The sequence below is a fragment of the Rhinoraja longicauda genome, chromosome 9 (assembly GCF_053455715.1).
Source record: "Rhinoraja longicauda isolate Sanriku21f chromosome 9, sRhiLon1.1, whole genome shotgun sequence".
Lineage (NCBI taxonomy): Eukaryota > Metazoa > Chordata > Chondrichthyes > Rajiformes > Arhynchobatidae > Rhinoraja > Rhinoraja longicauda.
The window spans coordinates 56,008,850-56,024,428 of record NC_135961.1 but is presented as its reverse complement, the minus strand read 5'-3'; the positions used below and the strand labels follow the sequence as shown (position 1 = coordinate 56,024,428).

Here is a 15,579-nt window from a genome sequence, read left to right as displayed (position 1 = left end):
GCAGCGCCAGAGATCCGGGTTCCATCCTGACTTCGGGTGCTGTCTGTACGGAGTTTGTACGATCTCCCCGTGACTTGCGTGTGTTTTCTCTGGGATCTTCGGTTTCCTCGTACACTCCAAAGACGTACAGGTATGTAGGTTAATTGGCTTGGTAAATGTAAATAGTGGGTATAGGATATTGTTAATGTGCGGGAATCGCTGGTCGGCGCGGACTCGGTGGGCCGAAAGGGCCTGTTTCCATGCTGTATCACTAAACTAAACTAACCCGTACACTGGAGCTATTTGGATGAAATTGTTTGCCAGGGTTTAAAGAGCAATGTTTATAGCATAATCATTTGATATAGGTACAATGTATTCTTTCACCATGTCTCTTTGGTCGACAAACACATGGTAAATCACTACAGTTCCAGTTTTTAAATTTAGTGTTGCCAAGGTGACTATGGTCCACAATTTTCTCAGCAGTATCCAGAGTAGTAGGCAACAGATAAATCCAAAGAACCTAGTGGCTGGGAATCTAATTTTAGGCCCAATGAAAAAAGATGAATTAATAACATGATCCAACAATGACAATCTATTTGGTCTCCATTTGGTGATTAAAAAATCGCAAAGAAAAGGGAAATGGTGCATTGCGTTTATTATTGTGCAACTATGGAAGTGGAGAAACCCAGCATCCACTGCTACTGCGAAAGCCCTCTATCAGCAGAATAGGCCGCCATTTTTAATTGAGCATTTGCTATCACAATGAATGTTGGAATGTCTTTTGGTGATGTAGAAAACCTGAAAGTAAGCAAGAAACCAATTGCAAACCATCCCATGAGCCTTCAAAGGCCCATATGCAAAATTGGCACTTGGTCAAAAACAAATTTGCAGATAACCAAAAGTTAGCAAAAAGACCATTTTCAGGGTAGGTCAGATGGCTGCAGACGTTCGGGGCAGAGATGGCTGTAGAGAGATTGCAATGGAAATAGGAAATATGCAAGTGGCCATTAATCCCCCTGACTATACACTCTCCTATCGCTATAGCAATACAGTGGAGCTGTAGTTGTGTTGCTGCCTGACAGCGCCAGAGACCCGGGTTCCATCCTAACTGTGGGTGCTGTCTGTACGAAATTTGTACGTTCTCCCTGAAACCTCGTGGGTTTTCTCTGGGTGACAATAGACAATAAACAATAGGTGCAGGAGGAGGCTATTCGGCCCACAGATTCACAACTCTCTGACTGAAAAAGTTTTTCCTCATCTCAGTTCTAAATGGCCTACCTCTTATTCTTAAACTGTGGCCCCTTGTTCTGGACTCCTCCAACATTGGGAACATGTTTCCTGCCTCTAACGTGTCCAACCCCTTAATAATCTTTCCTCTTGCATTCCAAAGACGTGCAGGTTTGCAGGCGAATTGGCTTCGCGAAAATTGTAAATTGTCCCGAGTGTGTAGGATAATGCTAGTGTACACAGACCTGGTGGGCCAAAGGGCCTGTTTCCACGTTGTATCTCTAAACTGTAAAGATAGGAGAATCTATAGTCGGGGGATAGGCAGTAGATTCTGTGGTTGCAAATGGGACTCGAGGATGGTGGTTGCCTCCCTGGTGCCTGGGAGCAGGTTTCTCAAAGCTGCTGCATAACATTCTCAAGGGGGAGGTTGAGCAACGAGAGGTTGTTGGTGTGTAGCTATCGCCGACATAGGTAGATAAAGGTAGATCCTGTGGAGGGAATATAGGGAGCTGAGAGTGGTTTGAAGGCACATTCTCAAGAGTGGTAATCTCTGGATTACATCCAGTGCCACATGCTAGTAAGGACAGGAGTAGAAGGATAGGTACGGTGAATACATGGCTGAGGAACTGTGCAAGAGACAGAGGTTCAATTTTTTTTGATCATTGGCGTCTCTACTGGGGCTGAGGGGACGAGTACAAGAGAGACGGGTTGCACCTGAACTGGAGGCGTCCAATATTCTGGGAGGGAGATTTACTCATGCTACTCGGGAGGGTTTTCAAACCAGGGCAGGACTTGTACAGTAAACGGTAGAACATTGGAGATTGTTGCAGAACAGAGAGATCTCGAGCTTTTTGCATGGTTCCCTAAAAGTGACGAGTCAGATGGAGAATGTGGTGAAGGCATGTGGCATGTTTGCCTTCTTTGGGAAGGATACAGAGTACAAAGGTTGGTACATCATGATGCAGTTATGCAAGTCGTTGGTTACACCACACTTGAAGTTATGTGTGCAGTTCTGGTTGCCTAGGTATAGGAAGGATGATTATTAAATTGGAAAGGGTGCAGAAAAGATTCACCAGGATTTAACCTGGACTTGAGATGCAGGGATGGGTTGGCACCACTGGGAGGCTGAGGGGCACCTCATCATGAGGGACATGGATAGAGTGAACATTCAGTCTTTTTCAAAGGACTTTAGAGATACAACATGGGATCTGGCCCTTCGGCCCTCCACGACCTGTGATTGCCTGTACACTGGCACTATGCTACACACCAGGGACAATTCACTATTTACAGAAGTAAATTAACCTATAAATCTGTACATCTTTGGAGTGTGGGAGGAAACTGGAACACCCAGAGAAAACCCACACCCAAGAGAAAGGATTCCAAATCTAAAGAGCGTGGGCTTAAGATGAGAGCGGAGAGATTTAAGAGGGACCTCGGGGGCAACTTTTTCAACTCGGAGAGTAATCCATATCTGGAATGAGCTGCGCGAGCAAGCTGTAGAAGTGGGTACAATTACTCCTTTTAAATGACATTTGGACAGATATATATGGGTCCCTGGAACATACTGCCAGGGATGATGGTGGAGGCAGATATGATAGTGGCATTCAAGATGCTTTTAAATAGGCACATGTATATGCAGGGAAAAGATGGATATGGATCACATCCAGACAGAGGAGATTAGCTTAAATTGGCATCATGTCAGGCACAGACATTGGCCCAGGGCGCCAGTTTCTGCGCTGTACTGTCCTGTCCGATGATAGGAAGGGTTTAGAAGCCTTTGGGGCAAATGGGACCAAGTTGGTCAGCATGCAAAAGGTGGGCCAAAAGGGCTCATTTCTGTGCTGTACATCTTTACTACCCATTAGAGATACCGCATGGAAACAGGCCCTTTGGCCCACCGAATCCGCGCAGCCCGACGATCTAACCCTATCCTACTAGGGACAACTTACAAAAGTCAATTAACCTCCAAATCTTTTGGAGTGCGAGAGGAAACTGGAGCACCCAAGAAAACCCACATGGTCACAGGGAGAACGCTCAAACACCATCCGGACAGCACGACCGAACGCCAGTCTCTGACGCTGTAAGGCAGCAGCTCTTCCCCGTGCCACCCCTATCGCTATAATCTATGACGTAGAATGCAAAAAATGTGCCTCAACTGGTTAACAGTGGGATTGTCTCAACTGTCCTATTTGACTGTAATCCAGTTCACACATGAAAGATACCAAAATGACTCAAGGTAGACATCTTAATGACATCATTGGCATCAATGACATCAATGACAATCTCAAAATAACAACCCCAATCAAAAGGAAAAATTCTAGCTAGATTTACAGGGTCAAATGCTGCTGACATAATATTTATGGACTTCTTGCAGTTGATGACTTACAAATTAATGAAATGGCTCCTCCAGCAGGAAAACTATTTATAATGGGTTAAAAAAAACTCATGGAATATTTAAAATTTTAACTGCCAATTTGATGCAGTTATTGGAAATTTGGGAACCAATTCAGAGTGCAAGCTGCACTAATATTTTGTGCCTTTTATAGTGCACCAGCAACATTGCAAATGAGATCATCAAATTAAAAGCTAGTGCATGCATTTGATATATTAAATAATAGCTGCAGGCACCATTTGTAGTATTATCATCTGCCATTTAATAGACTACATGCACCTTCAGAAACCAGGTACTATTAAGAAAAATAAGGCTGAGCCAGGGAGCACCTGGGTTCTATCTGACTTCCTTTGGGAGTAAGTACAAATTGGGAATCACTGTATGCAACATTTGAGACAGAAGAGACCAAAGCAACAGATTCTGAAAGGCCACAATCTCCATCAGTCACTTAGGTCAACTTTCCTTACAAAATGCCAACAACTCAACAGGTGTACTGAGAAACTATTTGCTTATAATGCAACAAAGACCTTTTGGATTCACAAGACCTCCCAGAAGAACAATACCAACAGTTTCACTCACCTTTGTTCCCTGTACTTTGCAGTTTGTTCTCTCACCTTTTTTTGTTTATTTTAGAAATATGAGGAAACAGGCCCTTCGGCCCACCGAGTCCGCTCGACCAGTGATCCCCAAACACTTGCACGATCGTACACACTAGGAACAATTTACAATCTTTACCAAAGCCAATTAACCTGCAAACCAGTATATCTTTGGAGTGTGGGAGGAAACCGGAGCACCCAGAGAAAATCCACATGGTTACAGGGAAAACATACAAACTCCGTACAGGCAGCACCTGTAGTCAGGTCTCTGGAGCTGTAAGGCAGCAACTCTACCCTTGCGCCACTGCCCTGCCCCGACCAAAAGGAGAAATTCTAGCTGAATTTACAGGAGTCAAATGCTGCTTGCATAATATTTATGCACTTCTTGCAATCGATGACCTATACTGAGAGATAATTTACAGTGATCAATTAACCTATTACCACATCTTTGCCATGAGAGAAAAAAACAGAGCACCCAGAGGAAAGCCACTGGTTACTGAGGAAAGTGCACTGCACACAGACTGCACCGGAGGTCAGGATCGAACCTTGGTCCTCAGGAGGACTGAACCAGCAGTACCGACAGCCATGCCACAATCAGCGGGTAGCCTGGCATTTTTTAATGTTCTGCACTTTAAACTTTAGACACCCGTGGTCAGGATCGAACCCGGGTCTGTGGCGCTGTTAGTCAGCAACTCTACTGCTGCGCCACTGTGCTGGTGGAAGACGAAGACCAGAAGGAAGCAGATTCTACATTATATCCTCAAACCCAGAATCTCTGCCAGCAAGAAGATTGATGATATCACTTCCAATTCGCACAACGTTAACATGAGACATTAACGCTATTCTTTATTACTGGCCATTTCTCCCAATTGCTACTTGTCCTCAGCAACTCATAAATTGGTAATCAAAATGCAAAAGTCCCAAGTTTATACTGACTATGGAGATTCCAAACTAATCCTGATTTAAGAGCCAATTTCTGCAAACCCAAAGTGCCTGAAGCAAGACCCGTTCCAGCACTTTGTGCATAAAATCTAGGACAACTTCTCCTATCCAATGCCAAGGGAGTTCAATGCTGTTTAAAGATGCTGCCTTCTAAATGAGACATTAATTCAATACTCTGCTTGCTTCTCCAACCCCCACTCCCCAAGGGAGTTGTAAATGATCCCAAGAGTTCAAGCATAGGGGTATTATTCCCAGCTATAATTTATTCCTTGGTTACCAATAAAGATGATCTGATCATTATCACTTCACTCTTTGTCAGATCTTGTTGTGTACAGCTTGCCTGCAATACCCCCTTCTTTGCAACGCATGCACTTCAAAAGTACTTGTTTAGGAAGGAACTGCAGATGCTGGTTTGCACCGAAGATGGACACAAAATGCTGGAGTAATTCTGTAGGACAGGCAGCATCTCTGGAGAGAAGGAATGGGGGACATTTCAGGTCGAGACCCTTCTTCAGTGTTATAGTTTCTTCCATCCACTCTGATTGATTCTCTCCACTCCACACCAATTTACTGAAGAAACAAGGAATTGGATCAATCTGACCCAATCCCGACCCAAAACATCACCTATCCATGTTCTCCTGGCGCTGCCCTTCTACAAACCCAAAATGTCACCCATACTTTTTCTCCAGAGATGCTGCCTGGCCCGCTGATCTATTCAGCACTTTGTGTCTTCTTCACAAATTTACAAATGACATTGAATAAAAGGCAATTCTTTTAAAAATCATTGTACTGAATCTGTTGATTAAATTGAGCATTAATTTTTCAATTTTAACCGCCAAAGTCCACTCAAGAAGCTGGCGAGAAAGGAACTGCAGATGCTGGTTTATGCCAAAGATAGACACGAAGTGATGGAGTAATGCAGAGGGTCAGGCAGCATCTCTGGAGAAAAAGTATGGGTGACATTTTGGGTTTGTAGAAAGGTCCCCCATCCTTTTTCTCCAGAGATGCTAGCTGGTCCACTGAATTACTCCAACATTTTGTGTCAATTCACTTTAAAAGCTACTTTTTCCCTTCGGTGGTAGTGAAATCTGGAAGCTCTCTCTCGCTCTCAATGTGGAGCGCGAGGTGCCAAAGTTGTGACGATAGAATACCAAATACCAAATAATTTTTTAAGTCTTGGGACTTAGGACATGAACCCTCATCTTTGAAGCAAAGTCATGACCTGCTGAACCATGACTGACATTGATATTGGGCACCTTCCAAAGTATTTGAAGCCAACAAAAATAAAGTCTAGCCGAACCCAACGATGAGTACCATCAAAAAGCATCAATTCAAAACAATCCCTGGATCTTTCAGCAGGTCTAGCAAGCAGCCTAGTGTTTATTAAGGTTCTGAAAAATGTATAAACTTTTTTCACTTTAAGATGCATTTCATTTCCTCCGTATCACCGGTTCATACCATCAAATACTTCTTGAACTAAGGCCACAATGAAGTTTTGTGTGAGGGTACTGCCCTGCGCCTGATCACAGATCAAGGATTGGACATACGTGCACATTCCTTCTGACAATACAGATGGAAATGGGAGCCGTGCACTTGCTCCGAGGTCATTACCTTCCTTTTCCCGCCCTCTTTGGCAAGTTTCAAGTCTGCAATTCCTTTTTCCTCCCGGTCACAAGGCTGTGACTTCTGCAGTGAGTCACCTCCCCCGTCATCGATGCCCGAAGGATGGAATTCACACAGTTTATGTTGAATTATAATCTTCCCAACAAAACAAATGACATTTGAAGGACTAGAAATAACAGGATCACCTCCCACTGCAATAAAGCAATGTAGGACGAGGGGGTGCAAAGAGAATTAGACGGTTTAGCATCAGCTTCTCACTGTACTTTTGCAAATCTCTGACAACCAGGAGAAACACCGGTGAGCAGAAACAAATCTAAAAGTTCAGGAATCCTTTTGTACGTCCCTATTTGCGAGCTAAGATGCGACAAAGCAGATTGCTTGGTTTTCCAGCTGATTGCTCGATGCAGTGTGAAATATCCGGATGAAATTTGCTTCCTCAAATCACAGTGTCACCCACACACAAAAATGAAAGAAAAAAAACAACAGCCCCCTTTACATCATTCCTCTCAATCATTCATCCGTGCAATATCTCGCAGGATAATGAACCCAGAATAAGGGGCAATTATTCAGGCTGGGAGCACGCCTCGGGCAGTTAGTTGTTACTTACTTTGGTAGCTCAACGCGAGCCTTTAAAGGGAAACAGATACGAGACTTCGTTCATCCACTCAAAACATAACGATTGAAGAAAAACAGACAAATGCACACGTACCTATGGATCGGCATCCTTGCAACCTGACCACACGTCGTCAGTTGGACCCCCTGAGATGCGAAATACTGCATGGCGTTTATTTTGTCATTTTCAGCTCAAAGCAAAAGCTTCGTTTTGCACTCAGGGAATTAGAAGCAAAAGAAAAAAAGAAAAACTCTCCGCAGAGGGGAGAGAAAACAATCAAAAAAAAGCCAAGAGGTTTTCTTCAACCCGACTGTGTGGGAGATAGAGAAAGAGACGGGAGAGGAGGGGACGCGCTCAGTGCACGGTCCTCGCTGCCAGCCAGCCAGCCCACTCGGACGGAAGGTGGACGGACAGGACAGCCCACTTCCATCGGCAGCGCTTTAAATTTAGGCGAGAGGATTCAAGTGAGGGCTGATAACACAAGGTGGCAGCACGCCAGCACTGCAGGCAGAGTCTCGATTCAAGCCACATTCTCCCCGCAAGAGCATTTAAAGGAGCCCTCGCCTTACAACGTTTCAAATAGCAGGGCAGGGCAGGGAGAACGAACGAACGAACGAACGAACGAAGGGGTTGGACACGTTAGAGGCAGGAAACATGTTCCCAATGTTGGGGGAGTCCAGAACAAGGGGCCACAGTTTTAAGAATAAGGTGGTAGGCCATTTAGAACTGAGATGAGGAAACACTTTTTCAGTCAGAGAGTTGTGAATCTGTGGAATTCTGTGCCTCAGAAGGCAGTGGAGGCCAATTCTCTGAATGCATCCAAGAGAGAGCTGGATAGAGCTCTGAAGGATAGCGGAGTCAGGGGGTATGGGGAGAAGACAGGAACGGGGTACTGATTGAGAATGATCAGCCATGATCACATTGAATGGCGGTGCTGGCTCGAAGGGCTGAATGGCCTCCTCCTGCACCTATTGTCTATTGTCAAAGAGCAGGGCAGGGAGAACGAACTCACTTGACCCAGAAATTGGGTCACCACCGATTCTGGGCGAGCCGTCAGCTGTGGCATTAGGAGGTCAATGTGTCGGCCGGGGGGGGCAAGGAAATCCTCACTGACCATCTCCCCGAGGGTAGCGGTGAACTGCCCAAGTGCAGACCACTCTTTGGGACCGATACCGCCCAGGAGCCGTGCAACGCGGTGTCCGGCTGGGGTCTACTCCAGTCGTCATTTCATACGGGGCAGTCAACCCTCAGTTCACACATAGACATCCCATCCAGACACCCATTGAGGAGGAGACATTGGACGGACAACGACTCAAGAGCGGACCTTTGACAACCGAGCCAGCCACGAAAGCCAGCTGTCAAACCTCCGTTGTGAAGTTTGGACAGACCCAGTGATCCCACGGGAGGGTTAGAGTCATACAGCGTGGAAACAGGCCCTTCGGCCCAACTTGCCAACGTTGATGCCCCATCTACAATAGTCCCACCTGCCTGCGTTCGGCCAAGATTCCTAATGTATAGGAATAGGTACATTTCCTATTCATGTACTTGTCCAATTTTATTTTAAATGATGTTATAGTACGTGCCTCAACTACCTCCTCTGGCAGCTGGTTCCATACCCCCCACCCTGTGTGTGAAAACATTGCCCCTGAGGGCAATTGCCCCATCTCAGTTTAAACCTCTGTCCTCTGGTTAAAAGACCCTATCTATTCCCCCTCATGATCTTGTACACCACTACAACATTACCCCTCATCCTCCTGCGCTCCAAGGAATATAGTCCTAGCCTGCCCAACGTCCCCCTATGGCTCAGCCTTTCAATTCTTGGCAACATCCTCACAAACCTCTGCACTCTTTCCAACTTAACAACATTCTTCTCAGAGCAGGGTGACCAGAACTCAACACAATACTGCAAATGCGACCTCACCAACTGGATTCATGCAGGAGGTTCCAGAAGTCCCTCGTGGACAGTCTCAGCAAGCTAGGCAGCATCTAGTTGGCTGAGTTCCTCCAGCACTTTGTTTTTGGTCGTGATTCCAGCACCTGCAGTCTCCTGTGTCTCTCAGTGGATGATTCTATGTACACCTGCTGATCAGTCAGTTTAGTTTATTGTCATGTGTACCGAGGTACCGTGTAAATGTGTGGTCAACAGAGCGTGGCCCTGGTGGGATTCTACCCTCGAAGGCCTGGCCCCTGAAGAGGAAAAGTAAAGCATCTCACACGGGATAATCTCCCACTGAAATATGGGAGATCCCATTAAATACAGGACCCATACCATCGTGATCTACATGGTGGCATCAATCTCCCAGTAATACAACCTGAGCCAACCCAACCACAATTCCCGACCTGGGAAGTGGGAAAGGGAGGAACTGTGGATCACAGGGCGGATGAGGAGTGAAATGGAATCGCTTGGGAAGATTAGACAACCGAGGATCAGGTTAGTTGGAACAACCAGCAATAAGCCATTGATAGAGACAAAATGCTGGAGTAACTCAGCGGGTCAGGCAGAGAAAAGGAATAGGTGATGTTTCGGGTCGAGACCCGTCTTCAGACTGTGAGTCAGAAGCAATAAGCCATTACCAGTCTGAAGAGAGAATACAGTCCTCTGCTGATCTGTTGTAGAATGTGATATATATGTAAAGGATTTTTTCTCTCTTCCCGCCCACCACCATTTTCTAATATGATTTCCTTGTAGGACATTGTGAAACAATGGGCAATTTACAGGCTGATTTAACAAGCTAGTAAACCCTTTACCAAAAGCTTCACCATTGCAATTACTATCTACATCCCAGCCAACAAGGGTGGTTTGACCAATACACAGCATCGACTGCTGTGTTTTGGGTCTTAGTTCCAACATTTTACATTCCCCCAGATAAATCGGCTACATTTAACAACATTCTCTCCTCCCACCCCCTGCAGCCACCCCTCTACTTACCACACAAGACAAGTGTTATTTATTTGTTTTTGGTCTCCACCTGTCACAAAGATTCAATTTGTCCTCTCCAGCAACCCCCCCCCCCCCCTTCTTCTCTATAACTAAAACATTAGTTTAGTTTTTTATTATTATTATTGTCACATGCACCAAGGTATAGTGAAAAGCTTTTGTTTTACATACTATCCAGTCAGAGAAAAGACAATACATGAATACAATCAAGTCATCCACAGTGCACAGACAAAGGATAAAGGGTAAAACATTCAGTGCAAGATATAACACCAGAGTCTGATAAAGTCAGATTAAAGATAAATCAAAGGTCTCCAATGAGGTAGATGGTAGGAGAGAACCACACTTTGGCTGATGAGAGAATCTTTCTATTGCCCGATAACAGCTGGGAAGAAACTGTTCCCGAATCTGGAGCATTGTGTTTTCAAACTTCTGTACATCTTGCCTCATGAGAGAGTGGAGAAGGAGTGGCCGGGCTAAGACTGGTCTTTGATTATGATGGCGGCCTTGCCAAGGCAGCGTGAAGTGTAAATGGAGTCAACGGAAGGGAGGCTGGCTTTTATGATAATTGGGCTATGTTCACAACTCTGCATTTTCTTGGAGTGCTGGATTTAGCTGTTCCCAAATGAGGCTGTGATACATCCTCGATGCTCTCCACAGCACACCTGTAAAAATTGGCGAGAGTTGTTGGGATGTGCCGGCATGTTTACTTTCTAACTTTGTCATTCTGACAATTAGGCCATTGACCTAAAACACCAACAATGTTTCTCTTGCCACAGATGGTGCCTGGTGTGCAGAGAATAACCAGCATGGTCCTGTTTTAAGGAGGATTTCAACGCTGGACCCTCAGACTGCACTAGTCCAACCGAGTGGTGGTTTTGAACCTGATTATCTTTTCATTTATAAGAACGGCTGTAACTGAGATTCATGCCAAGGCAGAAACAAGAAAGAATAACATGGGAAAGGCCAATCTCCAATTCCTTGCCCCCAGCCCAAGAAAAGCTAAGGAGGCTCCCCATTTAGAAACCATTATAATTATCACATGGCGAGACTCATTGTAAATATAATGCAACGCAACATGTTATACTACACCCAAATTTGTACAAACATGTTCTTAAAACTATTTTACATCCACTCCTTAGCCTTGCAATTAAATTTAGCTCCATGCCATCTGTTCCACATTACTTGCTCACATTTCATACACTTAAATGGTTGGTGGCTTGGGGTGCAGAATGTCTTACTCCAGAGTCAAATATAATTCCGGAGTTTGGGTCGGACTATAAATAGATGCAGAAAAACCTCATTAAAACTGTTCAAATTGGGACTGACTGGTGGTTGAATGTACCAGGGACAGGAAGGGAGAGGTGTGGGAGGACTGGAAGGAAGAAACACTGTGGGAGGCAAAAAGGAATGAACGGGGAAGCTGTGGTTATAATTACCACTCTAGTAATCCAGAAGCACATTCAGATTTAATTATTAAATCATCAGGAATTAAGTAGATACTCAATAATGACGAATATGAAACTACTCAGATAACATTAAATCCATCCGCCCCAGTACTTCATGGAGGACAAACTGCCATCCTAACTTGTCTGGCCTATCTGAAACCCAAGAACCATCATGATATGGTCGACTCCTAACCACACTCCCAAATAGCCTTGTGTAAGAAAACAACAAACTGCAGTGATTATAAGGTCATACGTGATAGGAGTAGAATTAGGCCATTCGCCCCATCAAGCCTATTCCGCCATTCAATCGCGGCTGATCTATCTCTCCCTCCTAACCCTATTCTCCTGTCTTCTCCCCATAACCTCTGACGCCTGTACTAATTAAGAATCTATCTATCTCTGCATTAAAAATATCCACTGACTTGGCCTCCACAGCCTTCTGTGGCAAAGAATTCCACAGATTCACCACCCTCTGACTAAAGAAATTTCTCCTCATCTCCTTCCTAAAAGAACGTCCTTTAATTCTGAGGCTATGACTAGTCCTAGACTCTCCCACTAATGGAAGCATCCTCTCCACATCAACTCTAACCAAGCCTTTCACTATTCTGTGTGTTTCAATTAGGTCCCCCTCATTCTTTTAAATTCCAACGAGTACAGGCCCAGTGCCGCCAAAGGCTCATCATAGGTTAGTTAACCTACCCATTCCTGGGTTAATTCTTGTAAACATCCTCTGAACCCTCTCCAGAACATCCTTCCTCAGATATAGTGCTAAAAATTGGTCACAATATTCCAAATGCAGCCTGACCAGCGCCTTATAGAACCTCAGCATTACATCCCTGTTTGTGTATACAAGCCCTCTTGAAATAAATTGAAATAAACATTGAGTTTGCTTTCTTTACTACCGAATTGACTTGCAAATTAACTTTTTGGGAATCCTGCACCAGTACTTCCAAGTCCCTTTGCACCTCCAATTTCTGGATTCTCTCCCCATTTAGAAAATAGTCTACGCCTTTATTCCTACGACCAAAATGCACGACCCCGTATCTTGCTACACTATATTCCATCTGCCACTTCTCTGCCCACTCTCTCAACCTGTCCTTCAGCAGAGTCCCTGCTTTCACTACATTACCTGCCCTTCCACCTATTTTGGTATCATCAGCAAACTTGGCCACGAAGCCTTCAATCCCCTCGTCCAAATCATTAATGAACAACGTGAAGAGTAGGGGCCCCAGCACCGACCCCTGCGAGACTCCACTAGTCACTGGCAGCCAACCAGAAAAAGCCCCCTTTATTGCCACTCATTGTCTTCTGCCGTCCAGCCAACCTGCTATCCTGGCAAGTATCTGCCCTTTGATACCATAGGCTCTCATCTACCTTAGCAACCTCAGGTGTGGCACCTTTTCCAAGGGTTTCTGAAAGTCTACTGACTCTCCTTTGTCTATCCTGCTATTTACATTTTCAAAGAATTCCAGCAAATTTGTCAGCAAGACCTCCCCTTCACAAAGGTTCAAGATGCTGGCTCAGTGCCACCTTTTCTGAAGGGCAATTCGGTCACAATGTTGGCCTTCCAAATGGCATAAGCATCATGTAAAATGAACAGAGCTGGTTTCCAGTAAGAGTGAAAGTGAAGATGATGCTGATCGTGGGAGAGGGGCCCAAAATTGTGGAGACACTGAGGATAGGAGAGGAATATAAAGGAGTACAAGAAGGGATGTTAAGTTGTCTAAATTCTCGGGGGGGGGGGGGGGGGGGGGATTGACCAACTAGGCAGTGGGTTTGATAGTCTGATGTTGACCCACTTAGTAAAGATTGGATTGAAATCAGGAGAGACAGCAAGTTACTCATACACTTGACCCTGAATTAAGTCTGTTTGGGTTTTGTGTGTTGTGTTGACTCTACCATGAATTCCATTCCAGAACATCATACAGATGGTGAGGGAGGGGGAGGTGGGGAGAAGGAAGGAGTTTCAGATTCACAAAATTGGGTTTGTTTTCAAGATGTGTGTTGATGTATGAAATGACCTCCAGAGTGACATTCACACACCCTGTTCAGTCAGCCCACTGATTCCTGAGCTATCCACAGACAGTTGTCCACAGAAGCTAGGAGTCATCTGATTTGGCAATATATATTTTCATCCATGCTGCCGACCTAGATAAATGGAGAACAACTAAAAATAAAACCCTTTCACATCTCCCTTCCCACCAGGCCCCATTTCTCTCTATCCAACTTCAAACAACTTAACAAAATTCGATTAAAACGAGGCAATGATTCCTCACTGAGAACAGTTTACAATTAAATGAATTGATTTGTCAGCAGGAAATCACTAGAGCTCGATTAGAATGCTTTGTCTTGGCGGAATAAAATAAGGGGAAGTAATAAATTTTAATTAAAAAAAATAAGCTGGTGTGGCGGCTCCCAAGGGTCGGGCCATACTACTACCGACCCCTCGGCACGGGAATGGACCAGTCCCGGGAGGCGGTCCTGGACTCAGGTATATAAGGACAAGGTTTGGGCGCCATGGGACATTCCGCCCTTACGTGCCATCGGCCCTCCAGGACTGCGCCTTTGTGTTCCTGCGCCGTGACGCCCACCAGACGCCACTCCAGAGGCCGTATGAAGGCCCGTACCGGGTGCTGGAGCACGGACAGACAACCTTTGTTTTGGACATGGGGGGCCGGCCGGAGGCCGTGTCAATTGACCGCCTGAAGCCGGCCCACTTAGACATCGACCAACCGGTGCGGGTGGCCCAGCCTCGGCCACGAGGTCGCCCCCCTTTGCGGGTCCCACCGCCTGTCCCTCCAACTGTGCCTCCGCCGGCCCCTCTGTCGACCGATTACCGTACGCGGTCCGGTCGGGTTGTGCGACCACCAGTGCGTTTCGTGCCTCCGGATCTGGGGGGGGGGGGTACTGTGGCGGCTCCCAAGGGTCGGGCCATACTACTACCGACCCCTCGGCACGGGAATGGACCAGTCCCGGGAGGCGGTCCTGGACTCAGGTATATAAGGACAAGGTTTGGGCGCCAAGCCATTCCGGCAGACTAGACCCGTCTGAGACCCACGATACAATAAATATACCTTCCCGAAATACTTGGCTCCTTGCCTTTATCGACGCGCTACACTGGGGTTATTTTCTCCGGAAATATAAAAGTTGAGGGACGACCTGATAAAATATGTGAAAGTTGCAAAGTGGTTCAACGGAGTAGATGAATCTAAACCAGTTGTCAGAAATTGAATGTTTCAGGAGAAAAACATGATAGTTTTCTTTTGTTGTACCCTGGCCCAGGTTGTGCTGGCATTTATAACCACTAACCATGCCCAAATGGATAGAGTAGTTTCTGGCAAGTGAAGGGATATGGGATGTTTTGCTACCATTTTTGACAATTTTCTAACTTGTGAAGATATCTTGGTTGATAGCTAAAATAGAACTGGCCACTGTTCCAGCCCTCTCAACATGATTAATTCTTAATTGTACTTCCAAGCCATTTAAAAACATAGAAAATAGGTGCAGGAGGAGGCCATTTGGCCCTTCGAGCCAGCACCGCCATTCATTGTGATCATGGCTGATCGTCCCCAATCAAAAACCCATGCCTGCCTTCTCCCCATATCCATTGATTCCACTAGCCCCTAGAGCTCTATCTAACTCTCTCTTAAATCCATCCAGTGATTTGGCTTCCACTGTCCTCTGTGGCAGAGAATTCCACAAATTCACAACTCTCTGGGTGAAAAAGTTTTTTCTCACCTCAGTTGATTGAACACAGGAAAGCTGAGATGGCCAATAGTTTGCCATGCTTGCATCCCCAAAATGAAATCTCAGAAACATTCTAC

At 45.5% G+C, this 15,579-nt stretch overlaps 1 protein-coding gene across 5 annotated transcripts in view; it reads right to left on the bottom strand.

The window, feature by feature from the left end:
- Positions 1–15,579, bottom strand: part of LOC144596773 (pleckstrin homology domain-containing family G member 1) — a 181,164-nt gene that overhangs the window by 76,164 nt on the left and 89,421 nt on the right. Inside the window, exon 1 of one of the 5 annotated variants that reach the window (XM_078405547.1) lies at positions 7,469–7,831. The exons of the other annotated variants lie outside the window; for them this stretch is intronic. The gene's annotated coding sequence lies outside the window, so the exon portion shown is untranslated. Of the gene's footprint in view, positions 1–7,468; positions 7,832–15,579 lie in introns of those variants that run through there. 5 annotated transcript variants of the gene reach the window in all.